This window comes from Lepus europaeus, chromosome 8, assembly GCF_033115175.1.
Source record: "Lepus europaeus isolate LE1 chromosome 8, mLepTim1.pri, whole genome shotgun sequence".
Classification (NCBI taxonomy): Eukaryota; Metazoa; Chordata; class Mammalia; order Lagomorpha; family Leporidae; genus Lepus; species Lepus europaeus.
The window spans coordinates 119,933,585-119,957,296 of NC_084834.1; the positions used below are offsets into that span (position 1 = coordinate 119,933,585).

Here is a 23,712-nt window from a genome sequence, read left to right on the forward strand (position 1 = left end):
CTTGGCTAAGAAAGATGCGGGTGGACAGCGTGACAGCAAGCAGCCTTGGAAACCCACAGAAGGGGACAATGATATTAAAATGACTGTGAGTTTTTTGATATTGTGGTATGGGCCAGGCACTCTTCTAAGTATTTTCCACGCATTAGCTCAGTGAGTCTGCATACAAGTGGGAGAGTCCCAAGAGGGAGGAAGATTATTTTTCTCTTTTAATAGGCAAGGATACCAAGGCACAAAGGAGTTAAGTAATTTGGCCAAGGTCATACAGGCGAGGCCAGGTTTCATACTCAGACCTCCTATCTGTGCTGTCTTCCATCAAGTGGACGTAGCACACTTTCCCTAGTCTATCTCCAGTAAGAACCTGGGGCAGCACCATGCCAGCAAGGGTGAGATGTCTTGATTTTGACTAGGGTGACCTATGAAAGTAGGGCATTAGAGCTTAGAATGCTAAGATGCTTCTGGCTGCAAGTAACAGACTATCCACACCTGGTCAGACAACAAGGACACTTACTATTCCACACAGGGATGAGTCTGGATGCATCCAGCCATAGGGGCTGGGTTGATGATGCCATCAAGGATTGAGGTATTTGCCATCTCTTGGCTCTGCTTCCACCATATTTCTCCCACATCAACAAGAACACTGCAGGTATTGCAGCCCTCGCACACCAACAAGATTATACCCAGTGTGGAAGGAGTTCCCATAAGATGCTTAGCAGATTTTGTAGGTCCACTGGACAAAACCAGTCTCATATCTATGCTGTAGCCTCAAGGGGAGTTCAAAATACGGAGAGCTGGGATTCTCAGCTCTGTAGGATGACAAGTTCCTCCAGCAAGCAAGAAGGAGGGGGGGATGAGGGGTGACAGCTACTTGTTTGATGATCTCCTTGCTTACTTGTTCTTTTTCCTGTCCCTTGACCTCTGAGGTATAGATACACAAAGCATAGATCTAGGTCATGATGTAATGCAAATTGCTAAGTCATGACAACAACAACAAACACCCACAGCCAGCTCCACTCGGGTTTCTGACCCGAGGCTGGACTTAAGCTCTATGTTGCTGGAAACATCCATTTCTGATGCCAGCTATGTGATTCTCTGAAGAAACTGTGCCGACTGTGCACAGAGTTCCAGAGTGTGAGCAGTGGCATCTGCTCAGAGTTCCCAAGTGTGATGTTGTTTTACAACACCGTCCCGATTTAGGATCTATTTTTTTAAAATTACTTACTTATTTGAAAGGCAGAGAGAGAGAGAGAGAGAGAGAGAGAGAGAGAATCTTTCATCTGTTGGTTCACTTCCAAAATGCCTGTAATAGCCAGGGCTGGGCCAGGCCCAAGTCAGGAACCAGGGACTCCATCTGCTATCCACAAGGGCTCAAATACTTGAGCCATCACCTGTTGCCTACCAGGGTACACATTAGCAGGAAGCTGGGTCAGAAGTGGAGGCGGGACTCAAACCTAGGGACTCTACTATGGCTGTGGGTATCCCAAGCAGTGAGTACGCTGTGGCACCAAATGCCTAAACTTCTATTTGTGCTTTTTCTCTGTCTTATGTTCTTCTATCCCATTTCTTCCTACTTTCTCTAAAGAAAAAATTAACTGTTGTGGGAAAGACTTAAATTAAGCCATTCCTTCTTAATAGAACTTTTTCAGAATACTGGGCATGAATTTCCTCATGGCTACTGGGGAGAAGTGTTGCTATTTCCTATCACCAGAGTGACAGGAATCATGCAAGTTAGGATTAAGTTCGCATCTTGCCACAGGGGCAGCAGGGAGTGATATTGTGTTCAGCAGGGCTATCTGGGGAAACACACCCAATTGATATGCAGGTATAGATGCTCCTTGACCGAGCCAATTTGGGGTTGGGTCTTGGTCAACCCATCACAAGTTGCAAATGTCATGAGGGAAAGTGCATTGAGTCTACCTAACTACTGCACATCCCAGCTCAACAGTGCAGTGCTCTGTAGAGTGTGGGTAGCACTGCTCATGACCATGGGGCTGCACCTGCTGACAGCATCACCATGATGGGTCATGTGGTACACTGCCAGGCTGCTAAAAGACCAACAGTCAAAATTCCAGGTACAGTTTTCAATGAATGCAGGTATTTTGGCACCATCATAAAGTTGAAAAATTTAAGTCAAAAACCAACTACTGTACATACACACTCATATAAAGAATTGGCTCTCATAACTATGAAGATCAGCAAGTTAAGACTCTGCAGGGCGGAGCAGCAGGCTGGAGAGCCTATTTCTAGTCTGAGGGCCATCTGCTATAGAACCAGGAGAGCCAGTGCTGCTGGTGATGTCTCAGGACTGTCTGCCAGAGAATCCTCTGTTGCATGGGAGAGGCCAGTCTTTTTTTTTTTTTTTTAATCTATTCAGGCTTTCTTTTTTTTTAATTTAATTTAATTTATTTATTTGAGAGGTAGAGTTACAGACAGTGAGAGGGAGAGATCCACTGGTTCACTCCCCAAATGGCCACAATGGCCAGAACTGGGCCAGACCAAAGTCAGGAGCCAGGAGCTTCTTCCAGGTCTCCTATGTGGGTACAGGGACCCAAGCACTTGGGCCATCTTCCACTGTTTTCCCAGGCCACAGCAGAGAGCTAGATTGGAAGAGGAGTAGCCAGGACTAGAACCGGCACCCATATAGGATGCCGGTGCCGCAGGCAGGGGATTCACCACAGTGCCGGCCCCTGTTCAGGCTCTCAACTGATTGGGTGAGTCCTGTCCACGTTAGGAAGGGCCCTCTGCTTTACTAGAAGTCCACGGATTGGAACGTTAGACTCACATAAATACCCAGAAAAGTGCTGGGTCAGGTATCTGGGTACTCCGTGGCTCAGTTCGGTTGACACACAAAATTGACCACCACAGAAGGAAGCCAGTGATGTCTTCACTCTGGACCAACTACAGCCCACAGGGCATACCGGCCCACTGCCTCTTTTTTGCAAATAAAGGTTTTGGGAACTCAGTCATATTGTCTTGTGGCTGCTTTGCACCATCATGGCATCAAGGGAACTTCAAGAAATTCAAAATGAAAAGATAAATTAGTTTTGGTGCAAAAAATTGAAATCCATGTATGATCTTTTAGAAGATTTATCTATTTATCTGAAAGGCAGAGTGACATAGAGAGGGACTGGTTCAATCCCCAAATGGCTGCAAAGGCTGGGGCTGGACCAGACCCAAGCCAGGAGCCTGGAGCTCCATGTGCCCAGAGCTCCATCCAAGTTTCCCACATACGTGGCAGGGACCCCAGCACTTGCATCATCTTCGACTGCCTTCTCAGGAGCATTAGCAGGGATCTGGATCAGAAGTGGAGCAGCTGGGACTCAAACCAGTGCTCATATGGGATGCCAGCCTTGCAGGCGGTGGCTCACTCTGCTGAGCTACAATGCTGGCCCCCAAACTACACTTTCTATGGATAGTTTCAGTGTTGGATGCAATGTTGATTTTTCAACTACATTTTATTACTAATGCCATGCCTAAGTTATTTTAAAAAAAAAATTGAGGTAGCTTATAGTTAAAACCAAAAACCTTTAACATAATGACTTTAACATAAAGCCATTAAAATATAGGTAAACAGTAACAGTCGTGTACATAAAGGTTTTTGTTATGGACTGAATGTCTCTGCCCCTCCCCCAACATCATCACCTTAACCTCCAGTGTTGGTGGTGTTAGGAGCTGGGGCCTTTGGGAGGTGTGGGATTGGTGTCTCACCCACGGGGCCCCAGGGAGCACTCCAGCCTCTCCTTCCTGCCATGTGGGGACACCAAGAGAAGACAGTTGCCCACCCACCAGGAAGTGGGCCCTCATCACACACTGGATATCCAGGCACCCTGATCTTGAACTTCCCAACCTCCAGAAGGAGAGAACTAAAAGTCTAAGTCACCCGGTTATGATACTCTGGTAGAGCAGCCTGAACACAGTCACACTGAGCAGTAAATTTGACTCTGAGATTCCTAGTAGCCAAGATGAAAAGAAAGAGGGTGAGTTTCCCAGCACTGATTATAAAATAGCCTAAATGCTTAGAGTGCAGGTGTGTGGGCCCAAGACTGCACATTGATGGAAAAATGAAAGCGGCCCCCTCCTGTGCCACCCCACATGAGTGTCACACAGGCACAGTGAAACTTACATCTCCAGCTATGCTCCTGGGGGGTGGAGAGCACGCCAGCTTTAAAGGGGGTAAGGAAAGAAACAGAGAGGGCTTGCTTGGAACGGGATGTGGAGGATGTTTTTGCTACAGTGGCCTGCCCAGGAGTAAAATGCTGACCTGGTGGGCTTCAGATAAGATAATTTGCTATCAATTTCCCTCTAGTGAGTATAGGAAGGATGGGCCAATTAGAGCTCATCAGAGAAGAAGCGAGAATGTTATAAATGCCAGTGGACTTTGTGGAGTTTCCCAAACTTTCTGGGGAAGCAGCCATGTATGTTGTACAGGACTCCTTCCTAAAACTGAGCAAAGTCCGTACTGGTTGCTATTAATGTTTATTGGCGTAAGACCAGAACTCAGAATTTCAGGGTGCTTCCTTTTTTACTTTTCTTTTTAAATATTTATTTATTTATTTATTTGAAAGGCAGAGAAAGAAGGAGAGACAGAGAGCGAAAAAGAGAGGGAAATCTTACATCTGCTCATTCATTCTCTAAATAGCAGGGGTTGGGCAAGGCTGAAGCCAGGAGCCAGGAACTCCATCTGGGCCTCCCACATGGGTGCCAAGGGCCCAAGCACTTGGGCCATCATCCACTGCCTTCCCAGGTGCATCAAGGGAGCTGGTCCAAAGTGGAGCAGCTGAGACGGGAACCAGAGCTTATGTGGGATGCTGGAACTGCAGGTGGTGACTTAACCCACTGTGCCGCAATGCCAGCCCCAGGGAGCTAGCTTCTGATAAATTCTGTGACCAATAACATTGCAGTGTTTTGGGCCTAGAAAGAACACCTTCCATGTCTTTTCCGTTACTGCTCATAGGCCTGCATTTCTGAGATCCCAGTACCCATTTGCACTAAAGAGATAGCACCGGGATGCTCAACTACAGACTTCGGGTTCTGGGGGTTTCCAGGGGGTTTTCTGGACACTGGTGACGAGGCTGCTCCCAGGAGGTATCTGCTGGGGAGGACCTGTGCACCAGGCATCTGCTCACTCCCACCTCTGAGGAAGCTCCCTCAGTGACTGCGGAACAGAGGGGAAAGTGGGTGTAGGAGTCAGGTGCTTGTTACTTTAACTAAAATAGATAAGGGGAGCAACTTAGGGGGGAAGAGGTTTTATTCCACGTATAGTTTGGAGGTTCAAGAGTCCAAGCTCACATGGCCCCATCAGTCTGGTGTCTGGTGGAGGCTGGCCATGCACCACAGCAGGTGCACAGAAGGATCCCATGGTGACCCAGGAGGCAGGCTCTCTCCTGGGAGAACTGCTTTCCAAGGGCAAGGCCCCAGTGACCTAAAGACCTCCCACTGCTCCCACCACTTAGATGTCATAATTAGATCAAATCTCTACCCTAATCCAGCAGCCCTTAGCATTAATCCATTAACTGCTAACCTAAGACTTTGAGGCTCAAATGTATGCGTGAGTTTGGGGAGCCAAGTCCTGTTTGGTCCCTAACAGTGGACATCTGGCTTCTGAGAAGAGGAGAAAGGGATACGGCCACAGGCCTGTCCCTGGGCTTCACAGCACAAAGGTCAGTCCCGGGGCTGCTCCCGATGTGTCACCGTGCCTGGCACAGGGCACCTTGGAGCTGTTTGCTTCCATTTCCTTTACTAACAATGGCCAGAATTCTCCCGTCACAAAGATGTAGTGGGACTGGCTGGGTAATGATCGGGTGGTATTCTGAAAGCATTGGAGCAAGTGCTGGGGCAGGAAAGCCAGAGGCATGTGGCTTCCTTAATGAGGCAGTTGACTGCACCTGCCTCTTTTTTTTTTTTTTCCACTTTAAATGAGGAATTAAATCTTACAATGCCCACACACTACGGTTTCTCCATAGGGACACTCTCCAGGTCCCAAATTGCCCTTGAAGCCTCTTTCATGAACTTGGTTGCTGCACAGGTGAGCACAGGTTATAAGGAGAAGAAAGTTTTTGAAAAATTCTGTGCAGCTTGAAGACAGATAACTGGGGGGTTAGGACTATGGAAATTTGGGGAATGAGGCCCCATAACCAACACTGGGTAGTTGCATTTTAATAAAAGACCATTTGATTCTGAAATACTCTGATGACATTATAGCCTGAATGAAAAGCTTTATTTAAAATTTACAGGGGCCGGTGCTGTGGTGTAGCACATAAGGCCGCCATCTGCAGTGCAGCATCCCATATGGGTGCCAGTTTGAGACCCGGCTGCTCCACTACCAATCCAGCTCTCTGCTGTGGCCTGGGAAAGCAGTAGAAGGTGGCCCAAGTTCTTGGGCCCCTGCACGCACGTGGGAGACCCGGAAGAAGCTCCTGGCTCCTGGCTTCGGATTGGCCCAGCTCCGGCCATTGCGGCCAATGGGGAGTGAACCATCAAATGGAAGACTTCTCTCTCTCTCTCTCTCTCTCTCTGTGTAACTCTTTCAAATAATCAAATAAATCTTAAAAAATAAAATAAAATTTACAGAAGGTGGTTAGGAGGTTAGAGAGAATGACAAAGGCCATGGGAAGAGAAGACAGATATAAAATTTGGAAATTTTACCTGATTTTGGGTCCTGCTCTCCCACTCCCACTCTCATATCATAAAAAGACTTCTTCCTTCAGAAAATGAGACATGTCACAGGCCAAACTGTGGCCCCAAAATTCCTGTGTTGAAGCCTTAACCCCCAGTAACTAAAAATGTGGCCTTATTTGGAAGTAGGGTCACTGCAGATGCAATAGCTAAGCAGGCTGCACCCTAGACCAATGTGCTTGGGTGTCCTTAGCACAAGCAGAGGAAGGCTGAGGCTAGGGCGATGCTTCTACAAAACAAGGAACACAGATGGCCAGCGAACCACCAGAAGCTGGGGGAGAGACATGGAGCAGCCCTGCTGACATCTTGATTTCACAACTCTGGCCTCCATAACTGTGAGGTGACAACTTCTATTGCTCACGTCACCCATTCGTGGTACTTTGTCATGGTAGCCCTAGGTACCTAATACAGCACCACTACACCTGTAGTTCCATCCTAAACAATCAGAGGTGACACAGAGAAAAAGGGATTGAAGGCAGCTAACACAGTTCTTCAATACATTTTCTACTAACTTCAATACTTTCTTAGGTTAATATGTACTTCTTAAATATAAATATTTCAATAAATAAATGTATTTCCTTAAAAGATTATGATCATCAGTTACTTATACTAGATGGCATGTTGTATTAAAAGATGGCCACAATATTATCTCCCATCTCCCACTATCCTTCTATAACTTTGCCACTTATTATTAAGAAGTTATGTTGAATTCCACTCCCTTTGAATCTAGGTGGGGTTGTGACTCACTTGTACCCAACAAAACATAGGCAAAGTGAGACAACATGACTTCAGAGGCCAGGTCTGCTGCTTTGGGAATGAAATACTCCAGTAGAAAATGTAATTGCTCTAAAGCCGCCACATTGTGAGGAAGCTCAATCAGCTCCCGTGGAGACCATGGGGAGAGACCTTCAGGCTCTGTGAAAGGCTGCAGGTGCTCCAGCTCCGCTGTGGTTCCGGCCCCAACACTGTCTTAGTTCAACCACTTGAGGGATACACCACAAACCAGAATCTCCCCACTGAACCCTCTCTGAATTCCTGACCCACAGAAGTAACAGAATGGCTGCTGATCATTCCAGTTCCTAAGTATTGGGGTGGATATGGACATGCCTTAATGCATTACTATGAAAATCATTTTTATACTTTTAAATTAACTTCCATAATTTAATTTTCTTTAGGAAAGGGCACAAAGCCCAGGAGAAAAGATGAGTTGGTAACCTAGAAATATCTGCTTTGAAGATTTTCCCAGAGATGGGTGGGCAATTTTGTGTACCACTAACAGCCATGAGTGCTGTTTGCCTAGGCATTCTGTCCCATCAATCAGAATATCAACATCAGGGCCAGTGTTGTGGCACAGTGGGTTGAACTGCCACCTGTGACACTGGCATCCTATATGGGCGCTGTTTTGAGTCCTGAATGCTCTACTTCCAATCCAGCTCCCCACTAATGCACCTAGAAAAGCAGCAGAAGGGAGATTACCCAAGAGTTTGGGTCCCTGAACCCCCTTGGGAGACCCAGATGAAGCTCCTGGCTCCTGGCTTTGGCTTGGCCCAGACCTGGCCATTGTGGCCACTTCGGGAATAAACTCATGAATGGAAGCTCTTTCTCCTTCTCTCTCTGTAATTCTTGCAAATAAATGCATACATCTTTTTAAAAAACAAAATCAACTTCACATGAAAGTTTATGTAAATCAGTAAATTCCAGATCAGAGAGCCCTTTTTTTAGCTTCACTTCTGAAGATGTTCTCATTATGCCAAACGGTGCCAGTAACTGCCACAGGCAGGAATGGTGCCAGCCTCTTACACGTTAAGTTTCCCAACTTCTAAAGACTTTTATTTTCAGGGAAAAGCTGGCGCTAATTCTAACAATACTTGCTTCCTTTGTGAGGAGGGCAGGCAGGCTGGCCAGGAGGGTGAAGGCGTTTGCACTTGGAGCAACCCCCAGCCTTTGGCGGCTCACTCCGGCTAGCTCAGCTCAAACATGCAGACCACTTTCCCCAGCCGCGTCCTTCCGTTCAGAAAAAGCCTGACTCTCTTAAAACCTTCCTATGTGCTTGCAGCTTGTTTTCCATGGTATCTTTGATTAGGCCTCCTTCTATGCAGGCATTTGAATACACAATCCCCCTGCCTCTCTCTTGTTACCGAAGTTCTTGCCTGCTGCTTCTGGTCTCCAAGACAGCCCCCAGCCTCCACTGCCAGGGCTCTGGATGCCGGGGCAATTCCCTGCACTGCAAATGCCTTGCAAGGGAGTCCTTAGGAAACACTGCCGCCTTTTCCTTTTCTAGCGTGGAACAGCAGTTCCTGGCAAACAGTCCTGCAGAACACAGCTATTAGTTAAGAGTCTCTGCAGACAATGGCTGAGGGGCGACAAAGCAGCTGAAAAGCCAAGGCTTCATAATCCCTGATTGGTGACTCCTAAATGCCGGCTGCTGAAAGTGACTTTGGCGGGCAGGCGGCTGCTCTGCCATTTACACTCAATCAGATCATCACAGGGCCGGGGGAGCCCTTAATCCCGCCATCTGCATCAGCTGGGCCTTGTAGGCTTTTCCGAAGGGTGTTGCAGAGCGCTCAAGTGCCGCCCACTTACCTCCCCGTGGAAGAATCCAAACAGACCGGGGAGAGAAGGCATAGGCTCCTTCTTCACACAGAGATAGGATGCAACTGGGACCCCTCAATCTTCTACTGTCTTCCTGAACAGCCTTTGGCTGCGTGTCGCCCCCACTCCACACACTGGATAGGAATGCATTCATTTTTTCATTTGGCACACGGTGAACCTAAGGCTCAGGTGAGGTTAAACCGCTGCTAGGAAGTGAGACAGATACGAGGAGGTGACCAGTGTTCTGGCTTACTGGGCCTGGGGGGTTTCCTGGATGTGGGATGCACAGCGCCCAAATCAAGACACTTCTGGGAGAACCAGCAAGGTGGGTTACACTAGATGTGAGCCAAGTCCAGGCTGTCTCCGAAGCCTCTGCTCTGAACCCTGACACCACCCAAAATTGTCCTCAGCCTGAGATTTGGCTCTGGGACGGGTGGGGCATCCACTGGAGCTCTGAGAAGGCAGAACCCATTTCCCTCTGAGTCAGAGAACAAAGCCAAGGGTGTGAGCTTTGCAAGATCAGCCCAGGCCACCAGGCCCTGTTGCGGGTTAGTCAGAGTCCACTGGAAAGACTAGTCCAGGAGCCGACTGGTGAAAGCCAGAAGCAGGTGTGTGCACGGTCGTTTATGTAACAGGCCACACCAGGAGCCAAAGGATACCAATCCTTAAGTCACCACCCGCAGCACGGCTGGGGCCTGCGATGACCATGGAGGAGGCACACAGCAGAACTGCACGGAACTGCTTAACAACATCTGACCAGCGCGGGGTGTTTTTTGTTTTTTTTCCAAAAGAGAAGATCGGAATCCCTCCCTCCCTCCTTGCCTCTCTGCCTTGCTGTTTCCAGACATCTCTCTGGTCTGCAGAGCAAAGCCAGGCACTGCCCAGGCACGTGGTCAAGAGCTGCACACACACGCACGCACGCACGCACACACACACGCACACATACACGCACCCACACACACTAGTGCCAGGTGCTTCCCCCTGGTTCCAGGAGCTAGGCCTGCAGGGCCCTGGCGGAGTGCCAGGTTGCTGGGGAGAGAGCCGCGAGTGGAGGCAGTGGAGGGCTCAGTTTCTCCCCACCCAGCATCCCGAGGCCACACTCACGTCGGCCACGCGCAGGCAGCACGCTGGCTCCTGGGGGCTCCGTCAGGCCGGGGGCCGCCATGTCGGCGGCGTTCTGTCACTCCCGTCGTGCCCCGCGCGTCTCTCCCGTCGAGCCCTGCGCGTCTCCCCCGCCTTCGCCGCCCGCGTGGAAAATGGCGCCGCGCTGCTTCCTCCCGCCCTAGCCCGAAGCCCTGGTGCTGAGGCGAGGGCCGCCTCCTTCCCGCCACAGACGTGGAAGGACCTTGCCCTGGCTCCCCGCCACCCACTGACCTGGCAGCGAGGCAGGCGGCGGCGGAATCCACGCTTCCGGCAACGTCTACACAGCTCGCCCAGAGGATGACCTGAGCCCTGGCGGGAAGGGCCCTTCCTCACCCTCTTGGTGGCCCAGGGCCGCGGCCCTGTGCGGATCTTCCTCCACTTCCCACACTGCTCCAGGCTCAGCCGGACCTCCCCCACCGGCTGCAGAGGTCTGGGGGCCCGGGACGTCCAGCAAGTTCGCCTCTGCCGGCCGGCTACCCCTCTTCCTCGTCTGCGTCTGTCCACGTCGGTTTGGGCCCTTGGTCAGTTTATGTACCAAAGTGAGAATTTTCTTAAGGCGCGGCTTCTCTCTGCACCGTGGCATGGTTCCTCATGCCCCTTATTCGCCAGTGGGCCTTCTGCACTCCAGTGAGCTCCATCCTGTGGCAGGAAGAGAATAGCGTCCCCACTGCATGGTGTCAGTGCCCCAGCTGCAGGAGCACTGTTGGCTTAACTACTTTGCACAAGGAAGATTAAAGCTAGGAGGACTTGATTTCTTGTCGCTATTAGCAGTAGCTACCAGTTACTGAGCACGTGCTATGTTACAGGCATTATGCTAAATGCTTCGATATATTGTCTCTAGTCCTTACAACAAGATGAGTGTCATGACTCCTGTTTTAGAGACGAGGAAACTGAGATTGACAGAAGTTGTGTAAGTTGCCATGGTCCACACAGCAAGCAGGTAAGTGGAAGTAGCGCAACTTGAACTCAAGTCTGTGTGATCCAGAAGCCCACACTCTTTGTGGAAATGCCTGTTCACATACTTTGCCCATTTTTAAATTGGGTTGTCTTTTTAAATATGGAATTTTAAGTCTTTTATATTCTAGATACAAGTCCTTTATTAGATATTTGATTGCTCATATAATTTATTAAAGTCACTTATTCTGGTATAAAAAGAATCGTTACGCTGCTAAAGAAAGTTATGTGTATATAGTAAGGCATACAGAGAGCAAGTGATGACGCTCCGGGTGAAGCACAACAATTTAGGGAGTGAGAAGAAGAAGAATCATAGAAAAAACATTAAGGAATAGCCAGAGAGGACTGAAAAAAAAATGCAATTTCAAAAAGTGAGTCACCAACACCGTTGGAGGTAGCAAAGCATGTGGTTAAGATGCAGGTGGGAAAATGTTGAGGGGATAAGCTGTTAATCACTGGTAAAAATAAGCAAGCCAGCCTCCACACTGTTCCTTCCACCATTCTTGGAAGAACTCAGCAAACCCTGAGTGAGCATCTGCCATCTCCCGGATGTTGTTCTTCCCTGTGGAGCCTAACCTCTAGTTCACCTCCTTCTTCCTCCTAATTTTCTGGACCTGTGACAGTGCAGAGAAGAGTTCCCCATGTGCATGGCAAGGAAAATGTCTAGAGCAGCAAATAGAAGGAAAAGAAGTACATACTTGCAGATGTTCATTTGAAGTCTGTGGGCCACCAGGAGAAAAGGAAGCGCACGAGAAAGACTTCCAGCGTGTGTCTGCAGTGTGCATAGTCCAGGTAGAAGCTGAAACTCACAGGCAGGATGGAGGTAAGCACATAGGATGGTGGAATTGCAATGAAATACAATGGACAAGAGCAAGAGCGGGAAAATGAGTCTTTTTAAAAAATTGACTTATTTTAGTGGCTGGCATTGTGGTATAGGAAGTAAAGCCACCACCAGCTATGGCACCAGCACCCCACACGGGCACTAGTTCGAGTCCCGACTGCTCTACTTCCGAACCAGCTTCCTGCTGATGGCCTGGGAAAAGCAGAAGAGGATGGCCCAAGTGTTTGGGTTCTGCTACCCATGTGGGAGACCCAGATGAAGCTCCTGGCTCTTAGCTTTGGCTTGGCCCAATGCTGGCCATTGCAGAGTGAACCAGGAGATGGAAGATCTGTCTCTCCCTCCCTCTCTGTTACTCTTTCAAAATAAATAAATAAATCCTTTAAAAATTATTTATCTCTGATCTACTGGTTCACTTCACAAATGCCTGCAATATCCAGACCTGGTCAGGCTTAAGCCAGGAACCTGGACCTGGGTCTCCTAAGTCGGTGGTGGAGACCCAAGTTCTACAGCCATTTTCTGTTGCCTCTAAGGTGCCCATCAGCAGGAAGCTGGAACCAGAAGCAGAGCTGAGACTCAAACCCAGGCACTCTTTTTTTTTTTTAAAGATTTATTTTTATTTATTTGAAAATTTGAAAGAGTTACAGAGAGAGGTAGAGACAGAGAGAGAGGTCTTCTATCTGCTGTTTCACTCCTCAAATGGCCACAATGGCCAAGAGCTGCGCTGATCAGGAGCCAGGAGCTTCTTTTGGATCTCCCATGCGGGTGCAGGGGCCCAAGGACTTGGACCATCTTCTACTGCTTTCCTAGGCCATAGCAGAGAGCTGGATGGGAAGTGTTGCAGCCAGGACTAGAACTGGTGCCCATATGGGATGCTGGGGCTTCAGGCCAGGGCTTTAACCCGCTGCACCACAGTGCCGGCCCTAGGATCTAAATCTTTAGGGGGAAAATAATCACTGCAGCTAGTTACTTATTTATAGGTTGTTGAAATACTTCTAATTCTCTTGAGCCAAACAAACTTTCCTTATTTAAAAAAAGGGAGGAGAAGGAGTGTTGTAAGTGCATCGGGTTAAGCCACTGTCGATGACGCCACATGCCATATGGGCGCCAGTTTGAGTTTCGGATGCTTCACTTCTGATCCAGCTCCCTGCTGATGCAGCTGGGAAGAGAGAGGAAGGTGGTTTCGGCCCCTGCCACCCATGTGGGAGGCCCACATGGGGTTCCTGGCTCCTAACTTTGCCTTGGCCAAGCCCTGATTATTTGGGGAGTGAACGAGCAGATGGAAGATTTCTCTCTCTCTCACCGCCTTTCAGGTAAATAAAACAAAAAACAAAATAAAACAAAACAAAAAAACCCCAAAACCACAGAAAGGAAGAACTGATAACAGTGAAGCCCAATCCCCGTGACCAGGCCTGGTGCCCAAGCGCCAGAGCAGTTTAGGTTCTCATTTAAGGGGTTTCCTGGATTGGCACAACAGTTCATAGCACTTTTCTACATCTCCTCTGTCAACTGACTTTGTTCAGATATCAGAGCAGTTCATACGGGGTCCCGGAGATGAGCCACCATCAGCGGGATTCCTGCTCCTCTTTACAAATGATGGACATAGCCAGTGTGGTAGCCATTTGACTCAGTTCTCAGCAAGGAGAAATAAGTGGAAGTCTGCTAGTGGCTTCTGAGAGATGTTTTCTTCTCTAACATAGAGGGATACGTAGGAGAAAGCTCAACCCCCTTCCAACCTGTCTTTGGGTGTTTTAAGGATATGATGATAGAGCCACTGCAGCCACTTTGTAACCATGAGGAGAAAGTGTTAGCACACCGAGAGCTACAAAATAAAAGGTAGAAGAAGCCAGGATTCTTGGGACATTGCTGTGCTGCTGACCAACCAAAAGCACATACCTGACAAGTTCTTAAGTGATTTCAAAACCACTTCATGGTTTCAGCCACTTTTAGTTTCAACTCCATGATATGCCGTATAGAGACAGCTTGAAGCCAATACATTTTGCAAGAGCAAAAGAATGTGTCTGATCCAAGCTAAAACTGCTGATTCCAAACCCTCAGCCTGCTGTGTTGTATATCTTCAAAGGAATTTAAAAAACAGCCTTAGCACATATATGTTTATTAGGCACCTGCTGCGCACCTGACACGGTGCGGGGGTTAGAAGGCTGAACGAGGTAAGACCAGGTAAGTGTGATCAAGCAAACCACATTCAGGAAGACAAGTAACAAACAAGTAAACAACTTTCCAAATGTCGGTCCTGAGTATAAACCGGACTCGGGACAGATCTGGATTCGAATTCCATTTCCGTCACTACCATGGCCTTGGGAGAGTTACTTAATCTTCCTGAGTATCAGTTTCCTCATCTGTAATAGGATAACAGAAAGTGAAGTAATAGGGCTGTTGCGAGGATGAAATAACAGGTGCGCTCTGGGGTGCTTACATAGAGCCTGGCGTGGTCGCTCTCCGTTCTAAGTCACCCTCAGTATCCAGAAATCTGGGCGCAGAATCCTGATCTGGCGGTAGAACAGTCAGGGGTTCGGCAGGGACCAGACAGGAAGCCAAAGGATTCCTTGGGTAACCAGGGCGGACTGGCCCGCTTCCTCCCGCGTGTGTTACGACCACCAGCAAGGGGGGACGAAGGACCCCGGGTGACAGCCCGCCTCTCTTTCCCCGGAGAATCAAGTGGGCCTTTGGTTTCTGCTGTGAAGTGACAAGCGCAGGGCCTGGGTGCCTGGGTGGCACTCACCAGTGCGTGCGTGCGGGCGTGGGGCCGGCAGGTGCACCCAGATGCTCCCGTTCATGAGCTCACCACACCCTGGGCCCCCCCCCTTCACCTCGGCAAAATCACACCCGCCGCCCCGGGGTCAGTGTCCCTGACTCGACTGCCGCGTTCCGCTCCCAAAAGAAAGAATCCACCCGCGGCCGGGTCCGCACGCCCACGGCGCCCGCGCGCGCGCTCTCAGCCTGTGCCTTTTCCCACAGCCCGGCTCCCAGGCCGGCTTTTCTCTGAGCTCCCACGGGGCATCTCTTAGCTCTTAGATAGGAATTTCATTAGCGAAGGGAGGGAGAGAGGGAAAGACAGATGCGGGGGCGGGGCGGGGGGGGGGGACGGAAGCAGTTTGCAAGGAAACCTGGAATCCTATCGTGGCCCAGGCCTCTCCGTCCCTGACTTGTACATTCAGGGTCCGAAAGAAACAACTTTTCGTTCGCGGGGCAGCTGGCCGGTGCCAGGAGCCCGCAGAACTGCGCCATCAGCCGCCCCGGAGACCCAGGCAGCACCCGCGCGGGGCAGCACCCGGGGCACCTGGCTTCCCACCCACGGGAGGAGCACAGGACCGAGAAGGCGGGGCCGAGACTGCCGGGAGTCGCCGCCCGCGTCTCAAACCTGAAGAACCGGGCGCCCGCCCAGCCGGCCGCCTCCCGCCCGCCCACGCGGCGGGTTCCGCGGGGCCCTGCCCGAGCGCGCGCCCGCAGCCCGCCCGGGCTATTTAAGCCTCCACGGCCGGCCCGCGCGCCTGCACCGCCCGCGCCCTGGCCGCCTGCACGTGAGTACCCTGCGGTTTCTGTATTTGCTCCTCAGGTGGAGAGCGGTGGAGGGGAGAGGGAGCAGCGAGAGCCGAAAGCCTAGCCATCACCCCAAAGCGCAGGGCTCAGACCCCTGCAAGCCAAGGTGCGTGGCGCTGACGTCCGTGGGAGCCCCGTGGTGCCTTTCCTTCTCCCTCCCGATGTCTGAAAGGCTCTTGGAAACCAGCCGAGGGGTGACTGCCCGCTTCCTCTAGAAGCTGGTGTTTGCCTTAATCTACAGAGATGTGTCTTGTGCTGGGGGGGAGAAGGCGGCATTTCTGGATAGAGGAGGCTGGGTTGTGAATTTGCAGTAAGATTTCTTGTTGCTTGTGCTTCCCGGTGAGCCTGATTTACCCAGCCGCGAAAAACACCGGTCTCGTTTCCCGGGAGGTGCCCTGCGCTCTGTGGGTTTGTGATCTGTGAGCACAACAGGGTGCAGGTGTTCAGGGTGACCTGTGGAGGGAAGTGGAGCCAGAGCCATGGAACGGCACAGAGCGAGGCACCGCACACCACGGGGCTCCGGTGAGAGGGGACCGAGGGGTCTCAGGAAGTCCCCCTGACGCAGACAGCCCTGCAGCGTGCTCACCTAGTGGGGGTTATGGATGACAGAGCAGGTGGAGAGCAAAACAGAGGTACTGGGGGGGGGGGGGAAGGGAGGAGCCGAGGGCAGCAGGTCTGGAAGTAGACATCGCATGGTAAATGCATACGGGGCAGCAGGAAGACAAGGGCACAGGGCTGATTCCGTGGCTGCCGCTTTGGCTCAAGAATCCCGTTAGTAAGATGCAGAGTCTGGTGACACCAAGGCTTACCTCTCCCAGGGGCTCATCCCATCCCCTGCTGCCCCCCCCTCCCATCCTGATGCTCATTGCTGGGCTCCTTAGACTTGCTGGTCCCTCATTCAAGACCCCTGCTTTAACGCAAGTGTTAGCTTTAACTGGGCTAGAGCTGCAGAGAGAGAGAGAGGGACCCACAGAGAGGGGATGGGAGTGACCCATTAACCACCCGTAACGCGGCCACAGACTCTCCCTTAGAAATTCCTGAAGGTCTCTGGTCCACCAAGCGAGTGATGGCTGAAGGGATTATCTGAGCAGATAAACTAGGGGCTGGGAAGAAGAGAAAACACAGGAAGGGCGGCTTCTGTTTCCAAAGAGTTTGAAATCTGAAGTCCAGAGATGCAATGAGGCAGCAGCCAGGCAAGACACGGTGCACACTGTATGACTGCATTGATGGGAAATGCAGACTGCTCGGTGGCAGGAGGCGGCAGGTCAGGGTTTGCCTGGAGAACGGGGGTTGCCAGGGGGCAAGGGGAGCTTCTGGGGGCCACGGGTCTGCTCCCCATCGTGACCGCGATGGTCGTTTCCTGTCGGTGAAAACTTGTCAAATCGTCCTCTAACGCATGCAGTATTAGAGGCCAGTTACGCCCTCCAACATACTTTAACAATATAGTACTTTTTACTAGTTTAAAGCATGTGTCAAAATCAGCTTATGCCGTATACTAAAGGTGAAAATGCATTTTTGGGAAAAAACAAATTCGGTAAATACAGCACAGCACCAGAGGGGCGGGATCATGGACTTTTCCCTCTGAGCACGGCTCGCCCGGTGGTTATTGGACCTGGAGAACTGGTGTAACACACCTTCGTGCCTGGGCTCCCCCCCAGCCCAATTAGACAGGAATCCCGTGTTGAGAGCTCCCCAGGTGGCTCTGATGTGTACCCAGGGATGCCAGCCAGTGAAACCCAAACGCTTCCCTTGGTGGATGAGGACAGCCAGGCGGTGAGGGGCAGGCAGAGGGCAGGACAGCTCCAGGCCATGTGGCCACTCTCCCAGGGTGGGGCGAGGCTGGGAGGCCCAGGGAGAGCAGCAGGAGGAGCCCAGAGGAGGAGGCTGATCCTGGTCCTCTGAAACACACATCCAGCTCCGTTTCCCGGGAGGTGCGTCCAGCGCCTTCCAGCGAGTCCCTGGAACGGAGCCGTGCTCCAGGGCTGCGAGCGGAGGGATGACTCAGAGCCTCGGAGGTGCGTTATTTAAGGACTGTGCTAACACGTGAGATGGAACAGTGAGAAGGGAGATTTTGAAACAAAAGCTTTCTTTTGTTCCCGGGTGTAAGCAAGAGGATTATAGTTGTTGCAAAGTATCTCAACGGAAGCGCTAGGCTCCTTCCCCCTGGGGATGGCTAGCCAAGTTGTTCATTCAGAAAATCACACGGCTTCTCAGCATTGGGATGAGTCTGGGCTACACGACAGGGCCTTTCACTAGGATTTCCTGGGCAATAGCGTGAGTGGGTGACTTTTGTTTTTGTGACTTCCGGCTTTCCTGGCTCTCTCTCTAACCTCCACCTGCTCGTACCTGTGTGGGGGCCATGCAGGGGTGGCCATGCCCCCACAGTGCCTTCCCAGCTCTGCCCTGGCCAGCTGGCCTTGTGTTGGATGGCTTCCCATCGCTGCTTCCATCCACATGTGCCATTTCCGGGATTGTGTTCTCCCAAAGCTTTGCTTTGCCATCTCTAGAAAGCTAATTAAAGTTATGGTGCTAATAGGCATAATAGCTTAATGATTTATGGCCCTCCCAAGTATATTAAATAGGCTCTAGCAAGACAACAGATCTGAGAGTTCTTTGAAATGTTTTGTAAATATAATTACCATTTGAACTTTAAAATGGGGGGGATCGGGAAAATCAAAGACTTAGGTAAAAATATATAATCCCTGCTAGTCAGTATTCCCGGCAGCTTGCTGGGGAGAAATATATCAAGAGCATGGGTTTGCAGTTAAATTCTTCAAGTTGTATCCCATGGGCAATGGTTACCAACCATGGACCCCGATAGGTTGTTTTCTGATGGAGTCCATTCTTTGTTTTTTTGTTTTGTTTTGTTTTTGACAGGCAGAATTAGAGAGAGAGAGAGACAGAGAGACAGGTCTTCCTTCCGTTGGTTCACCCCCCAAATGGCTGCTACAGCCGGCGTGCTGCGCCAATCCAAAGCCAGGAACCAAGTGCTTCCTCCAGGTTTCCCATGCGGGTGCAGGGCCCAAGCACTTGGGCCATCCTCCACTGCTTTCCTGGGCCATAGCAGAGAGCTGGCCTGGAAGAGGAGCAACTGGGCCAGAATCCGGTGCCCCGACCGGGACTAGAACCCGGGAGGATTAGCCTAGTGAGCCGCGGCGCCGGCCATGTCCGTTCTTTGTTAACTGCATTCCTACTCACTGGATGGGGGTACATTTCATTTGTTTTCTGAAGGGTGGAAATTCACCTGATGGGCCCTCCATGAGAGAAAATGTCAAGAAAGGCTGCTCGGTGCCTTTTAAACAGCGCCTGCTGGTTCCTTGTCCGGGGCAGGAGGTGGGCCCTGGCAGACTGGCTTGCCCAGCCCTGTTGATCAGGGCTCCCAGTCCTGCCGGGCGAGGGCCCACTAGTGCCTGGGGCTCTGGGCCCACAACCGCCTTTCCGTCCCACTCCATAGTCTGTGATTGCCAAGGCTCTCCAGAGCGTCCTGCCTCCGCAGAGGGCACAACACTGGACAGCAGGGCAGGTAGAGGGCACACGATGAGCACTGCGGCCAGGAGGGGAGGGGAGCTCCATCCTGGACCCTGGAGGGCGGGGCCTCTGTGCAAAGGATGAGGTTGGCATCAGGCAGCTGCCAACACCGGTTTCATGGCGCTGCTGGACGTCAAATGCTCTTCCTGCCATTCAGTCTCATCACATTTGTAAAAAATTTTATTTATTCATTTAAAAAATGTTTAACAAATACAGAAAAAACCGTACTTATTTGTGGGGTACCATGTGATGTTTCAATACTTGTATACAGGGCATAATGTTCATATACAGGTAGATATGTCTATTGCCACAAATATTTATTATTTCTTTATGGCAAAAACATGCAAAACCCTTTCATCTAGCTTTTTTAGAAAAATATTTATTTATTTATCTGAAAGGGCTACAGAGAGAGAGAGAGAGGGAGAAAGGTAGGGAGAGAGAGAGGGAGGAGAGGGAGAGAGAGAGATCTTTCATCAGCTGGGCTGCAACGCCCAGAGCTGGGCCAGGATGAAGCCAGGAACCAGGAGCTTCATCCGGGACTCCCACAGGGGTTGCAGGGTCCCAAACACTTGGCCATCTTCTGCTTTTCCCAGGCCATTAGCAGGGAGCTGGATCAGATGTGCCCATATCGGATGCTGGCATCATAGGCGGTGGCTTGACCTATGGTGACACAGCACTGTACCCCATTCTAGCTTTTTAAAATTTATTTACTTAACAGTACATTATCATTATCTATGGTCACGCCACTGTGCAATAAATTTTTTTAACCTAAGTGATAAGTTTGTACTGCTGATAAAATTGTTCTTTGTAACAGAATTCTTTCCTTCCTTGGATGACTTTGACCATTTTCCCTCTTTTTTTTCATCTTCACTCAGTGGGAAGTGGCTTTGGACATTTTTTCAAGACTGTGTTGTGACCCGTCACAGGTTGACTTACTCCGATGTTTGCTCCAGGCTCTTGTTAGCATGTGGCCATGTCGGGGTGGCCATAGATCTCATTTGAAAGTAGAAAAGTTCATTTGTACTTGTAATCCTCATGTCATTTCTTGAAATTTTCTTCTGGTTTGGATAGAAGGGGACCCAACATGAAAACTCTGCCAGGTGTTTCACAAAGGAACTACTCTGTCTTTGTACATCAAAACAAAACAGAACAAACAGAGACTCCACAGCAGACATGGATCTGTTGTCATCTCTCAATGTGCACCAGGCAGGAAACTAACAACAGTGGTTCTAGCCAATGGATCTACACGGAGCACGGCGGAAATTTCTCAGAGTTCTTATGGCCCTGGCAGATCTGCTTAGACAGTCTAGTCCTTGTTAATGTATTCCATTTCCTTCCTGCATGGCTTCTCCCTAAGGAAATGTACATAAACAGTCTTCCTTAGTACGCCCCTCGGCCAGTCTAACTTTCTAGCCACCTGGTGCCCAGGGGTAAAATCTATCCCTATGTATGTATCTATCATCTATCTATCAATTATACAATAACTAATGTGGGGAGTACCTATCACTTTATCAAGAACTCTTCACATCTTTTCTGGGAAGAATGGCATCCTTTGGGAGACAGGTGGATCTGGGATTTATGAAGCAGGGGGTATCTCCCACTCTGATAAGCTCAGTGAGCCCCGGGCAGGGCCCGCCATTGAAGAAGGGAGGCTCTGGGAACTAGAGTAGAACTCAGAGGACCAGCCAGTCATACAGTCAGACCTACAGGGAGCAGCCAGCGGACCTGATGGTACTCACCTTGGGCCAGGGAAGGAGGTCAATGCCAGCGACTGACCCTGCCCTTGAAGGGAGAGCACCAAGCCCGGGGCCTGGCATGGGCTGCAGGAGGAAGACAGTAAGGGAGCTGGGAGGTGTTGCCTTGCTGTGCAAAAGCACCTTGGAAATAATGACCCAGGCCAGCTCGGAAAGATGGAGCAGGCTGTCGGTCTCGTGGTTGTTGAAGTCTTTCCGTTTCCCTTGTTTGGTCTCTGGGCTTAGGTTGGGTTAACGTATTCCTCTTAGGTGTTGGATCTCCCTCTTTTCCTCTCTCTTAATGGTGTGTTTTTCAGGCGGATGTGTGCTGGTGATATTTTTCATGCATTATTTGTGATTAGTCATATTAACAGTCTGTTGTTTAGATGGCCTCTTCGCTTAGCAAGGTCTTTCCTAGTGGGCATCTCTCCTGCCACAGTTCTCAGCAATGGTGCTGTCATGACTACCCTCACATGAACACCCTCCCACCCCGCAGATCTGCTTGGTGGACAACAAGGGGGAGGAAAGGGGCAGGCTCAGCGGTGCTTCTCAAGCACCATGCAGACATGGAACCATCCTTGAGACATGCAGACAAGCGACACAAGCTCTGCTCTAGTGTTCCAGACGTTGAGAAGCTTCTCTCAGGCCGGCGCCGTGGCTCAATAGGCTAATCCTCCGCCTGCGGCGCCAGCACACCGGGGTTATAGTCCTGGTCGGGGCGTCAGATTCTGTCCTGGTTGCCCCTCTTCCAGGCCAGCTCTCTGCTGTGGCCCGGGAGTGCAGTAGAGGATGGCCCAAGTGCTTGGGCCCTGCACCCCATGGGAGACCAGGAGAAGCACCTGGCTCCTGGCTTCGGATCAGCGCGCTGCACTGGCTGCGGCGGCCATTGAGGGTTGAACCAATGGAAAAAGGAAGACCTTTCTCTCTGTCTCTCTCTCTCACTGTCCACTCTGCCTTTAAAAAAATAAAAAAAAAGGAGCTTCTCTGAGTTCCTTGGTATGTAGTTCTCTCTCTTTTTAAGATTTATTTATTTATTTGAAAGTCAGAGTTACACACAGAAGGAGAGGCAGAGAGAGAGAGAGAGAGAGAGAAAGAGGCAGAGAGAGAGGTCTTCCATCCACTGGTTCACTCCCTAATTGGCCACAATGGCTGGAACTGTGCCAATCCAAAGCCAGGATCCAGGAGCTTCCTCCAAGTCTCCCACGAAGGTGCAGGGGCCCAAGCACTTGGGCCATCTTCCACTGCTTTCCCAGGCCACATCAGAGAGATGGATCAGAAGTGGAGCAGTGGGTACTTGAACTGGTGCCCATATGGGATGCCAGCACTGGGGGCGGTGGCTTTACTCACTACGCCACAGTGCTGGCCCCCTCTCTTTTTTAAAAAAATTTTTTTTTCACTTATTTGACATAGAGAGAGAGAGAGAGAGAGATTCTCCACCTGCTGGTTTACTCCCCAAATACCAGCAATAGTCCAGGCAACCAAAGCCAAAAGCTAGAAATTCAGTCCAAGTCTCCCCCCAGGTGGCAGGACCCCAATTACTTGAGCCATCTGCTGTCTCTGAACATCTGCATTCGCAGGAAGCTGGAATTGGGCGCCAGCTACTGAGCATGGAGCCCGGGGACTCTGATGTGGGCGGTGCGCCTCTAACCACTAGGCTAAATACCCACCCACCTTAGTAGTGCTCCTAATATGAGCTTGAGTGGCTGAAATAGTTTTCTGGAATTTAAGGAGCATGATCTTCAGTAATCTCCCCTTCTCAATGTCATTTTCTTAAACTTGGGCTAATCCATTCTAGAAACATTTCAGTTCTTCATCATGGTCATTGATTACCTGGACAAAGCAAATGGAACCTTCTAAGAAATTGGACTACATGTGGGGTTGAGTGAAGTTTCTAAAATGTTTTGCTGTTGTAATGACTGTGAAATCCGACATCATTCAGTTGTGCAACATTGGACATTGAGTCATTGGCGAGGCTGGTTAGAATCTTCACAGTGGTGCTCTGTGGCCAAAGGGTGTTTATGACACTCTTCAGAAATGTAATCCATCTTGTTGAATCCCCCAGCCCTGTGAGACAGGTGGAGTGAGTGGACAGCTCCAATGGTAGAAGAGGAAGCGGAGGTCCAAAGCAATTGTGAGTTGTTCAAAGGCACGCTTGCAGAGTACGTGGCAGAGCTGGACGGATTTTTGAATCTGCATCCGGTCTCTCTGCAGCATGGTGTCCAATGCTGGGAGAAGAGAACTGTGGGTTCAGAGTTTGCCCCCTGATCTGTCCTCTTCAATTATTTTGTGATGTTGGTGAATGACCTGCAGGTGCACACCCTCAGTTTGTCCCATTAGCTGAACACCTGTTCATAAAAGCAACTCATTTGGGGGAAAAAAATAGGCCCCTATCATTGCGTATCATAGCAACCAACAGCATGGCTATCTGGACTTAGGCACAATCTAGTTCCCTACAAAGTGCCAGCTGTGTGTCACCATCCATTACCTAAGTATAGCCATAAAATAAGAAAGGTAGCCGGGGCCATAAAAAATAATAATTGATTAAAGTATATTTGTGCAGAGTGATAATTCTGCTCACTCAAAGAGTGTTTCCTGGGCTTTCTAGAATGCACAGACCACCTGGGAGGTTGTGTCTGCTTGCACTGGGCAGGTGCGGTGGCCTCTGAAGGGGCACACACCTGGATAGCTTGC

At 50.2% G+C, this 23,712-nt stretch overlaps 1 protein-coding gene across 2 annotated transcripts in view; it reads left to right on the forward strand.

Annotated features, from left to right (window-relative positions):
* The first annotated feature begins 15,720 nt into the window (after positions 1-15,720).
* The window catches only part of HOPX (HOP homeobox), a 29,244-nt gene continuing 21,252 nt past the window's right edge, over positions 15,721-23,712 (forward strand). The window contains exon 1 of one of the 2 annotated variants that reach the window (XM_062199291.1): positions 15,721-15,741. The gene's annotated coding sequence lies outside the window, so the exon portion shown is untranslated. Of the gene's footprint in view, positions 15,742-15,831; positions 15,867-23,712 lie in introns of those variants that run through there. The other variant, XM_062199290.1, reaches the window with a different exon arrangement.